The sequence below is a fragment of the Bidens hawaiensis genome, unplaced genomic scaffold (genome assembly GCF_021521415.1).
Source record: "Bidens hawaiensis isolate Kalapana, Puna unplaced genomic scaffold, B.hawaiensis_p1.1 tig00015320_1, whole genome shotgun sequence".
Taxonomy (NCBI): Eukaryota; Viridiplantae; Streptophyta; class Magnoliopsida; order Asterales; family Asteraceae; genus Bidens; species Bidens hawaiensis.
In genome coordinates, this window is record NW_027492369.1 from 93,078 (window position 1) to 95,796 (window position 2,719).

Genomic DNA, 2,719 nt, shown 5'->3' on the forward strand with positions numbered 1-2,719 from the left:
TCAAACCGGTTCGGTTTCGGTTCAGTTTTCGGGTCGGTTTAGTTAACTGGTTTATTTGCCCACCTCTATAAATAATTATCAAACATAAGTTTTTCCAAGACAAATAAAAATATATACCTTTCGGCTTCCTTTTTTGGTAGTAACAAAGAACGAACTTCGAAGACATGTGGCTTTTTAGCTACGTGCAAATAAAAAGGTTTCAGTATTTTCCCGTTTTTGAAAGGCAACAAAAAGCAGTCTTTATGTTGGTGGTTCCTAAAAGAAACTTTTGCTTTCATGAAAAAAAAAAAAAGAATAAAACAAAGTTTGGCTATTGATATTTTCTATATTTAGGAATGGTGTCTTTATATGGACCATGATATATCATAATAAAAGAAAAATCGCATAAAATCTTACCTTTTAACCAAATATTATAAACAAACATGTAATAATAAATATATAGACTCATTTTTATTGGTTTACTAAGTTTCATCTTTCATAAAACGCCATATGTTTAGCACAATCTCATACTTAGGTCATTCGTAATAGTTAATGCCACTTAAAGTTCATTTTCCATAAATCATTGTCACTCATTGTAGCAAATGGGCGATGTCAAAGCCTCGTTGTAAACGGATATAATGTAATTTAGCAGTTAGAAAAAAAAAACTAAATACTACGTGAATTTGATTTCGAATTCTAAAAATAAAAAAAAAGTAATACAAAATTAGTGGTGTCATGGTTTCACTATTTTGGAGAGAATCTAAAATAGTTATGTTAAATAATGAATCAAAATAATAATTATCCTCATATCATTTATCTCTTTTTTTTTTTAGTTTGGTGTCATGATCATTAAAGTAATCAAATATAATATACCAAATTGCAAATATATTTTGTCAAATATAATCATAAATATATACAACTCACAGAGTTAAGATGAAACAAAAGTGGAGCTAGCAACAAAACCTTCAAATCAAATAAACAAAAGATGAAAACACCAAACAAAAAGAAAAAAGAAAAGCACACAAAACCATCTTTTCTTTTTGAGTTCTTTTTAACTTTTATTAATGCTGCCATAACAAGCCATCAAAGAACAAGCCACCGGAAGTAGATGGCGGCTCGCCGCCAAAATAATAATCCGACTGCCATGGCGGCGACGAGTAGTAGTCCCAAACCGATTCCACAAACACGAAATTATCCCTTGACTCAACCGAGTCATAACTCGTTCCCAAACTAGGTAATTCAACTATCTCACCCAACTCATCAGCTGGTGCTGTCGACACTTCATCCGATGTAAACAACGAGGTTGTAGATGCCGAGGATGTCAACGTGGACGCCGCAGAGTACGAGGAAGAGGATGACGTGGAAGGTGTTGATGGCAGAGTTGTTACCTGCTAGACACAATGTAATTAGAAAAAAGATATTATTATGTAAATATGAATAAAAGTATCAATACAACTTTATACAATTCACATTCATTACACATAGTGACTGTCTATAAGATTTTGAATGCCCTTTCAAGTAAAAATAATAATATATATAAATCGTCGATAATTGTAAAAATAATAAACAAGTAAAATTATTGTGAACTTTACTACTTATTATAAATATGAGCTTAAGTTATTTATAGTTTAAAAAAGGCCCAAATTTTTTACTGCTTTAATACATATAAATATATAGTTTTACAAAAAAGTTTTAGGCCCTATTGAAAACAGGCTCTAGACGATGGCCGAGCCCTGAATATTTACACACTTAAGAGTTTTAACTTTACCGTGGTGGTAGGGTTAAGGTGTTCCATCGAGGCGGCTTTGGTAGCTGCGGCTTGAATGTCACATGGCGAACACGATTCGGGTTGTGGCAAAAGATGTTTGAGTTCGGGGAAGTTAAGGATGGCCGAGTTCCCCTTGATGGAAAGTTCGGCAACGTCGTGTGCACGTGCGGCCATTTCCGGGTTAGCAAACGTCCCGAGCCAGATCCGAGACTTTTTCTTGGGTTCTCGGATCTCGGATACCCATTTACCCCATGCACGCATCCGAACCCCTCTATAAACCGGATGCTTACCATTATTACTATTATTGTTGTTGCTGTTGTTGCTGCTGCTTTTGCTGTTTGGCTTGTTAGGGGTAGTACTACTAGTATTCGCATTTGCATTGTCATCCGAATTCTCTCGTGCCCTCTTCGCTCTTTTCGGGTTTGGTTCGACTACTTCGGGCTGTTCGACTACATCATTTCCTGCCATTGTGAGTTCTAAGAAGCTTGATCTAAGAGAAAAGGGGGGGGGGGTATGAAATGTAGGTACGAAAAATAAATGCACCCACAAGTATTACAAGTGTTTGGTGTGAGAGGAGTTTATATTATATATAGTGCATATAGTTAGATATATATGTATATATAGATATAGATATAGATATAGAGAGAGAAGAGGTAGCAATCAGAAACCGACCGAGGCAGCTCATAAAATTATTAAGGGTATGTGAAATGGGAATTGAACCAAAATAATATAGAAAGAAGGATATGTATAGACATAATATATTAACAAAAATATTTTAACAATGGATACAAGAGAATAATATTAGAGAGAAGAATAGAGGATAGGTTGTTACATATTTTTCATAAGGATTATATTTGGGTAAAAAATCACAACATTAACCAGTTTCTTAAATAAATCTATGTGATATATATTGGACAAGATATTAATTTATATCTAGTAATTAAGTACATAAATAATATTTGGTTGAGCCAA

The 2,719-nt window shown here is 33.8% G+C and overlaps 1 pseudogene across 1 annotated transcript; it reads right to left on the reverse strand.

Moving 5' to 3' along the window:
• Window positions 1-1,040: 1,040 nt before the first annotated feature.
• Window positions 1,041-2,215, reverse strand: LOC143548938 (ethylene-responsive transcription factor TINY pseudogene; annotated as a pseudogene). Its single transcript, XR_013138041.1, has 2 exons — window positions 1,748-2,215; window positions 1,041-1,367 (listed from the first exon to the last, which is right to left on the reverse strand). The product of XR_013138041.1 is annotated as an ethylene-responsive transcription factor TINY pseudogene (transcript).
• Between the last annotated feature and the right edge of the window lie 504 nt (window positions 2,216-2,719).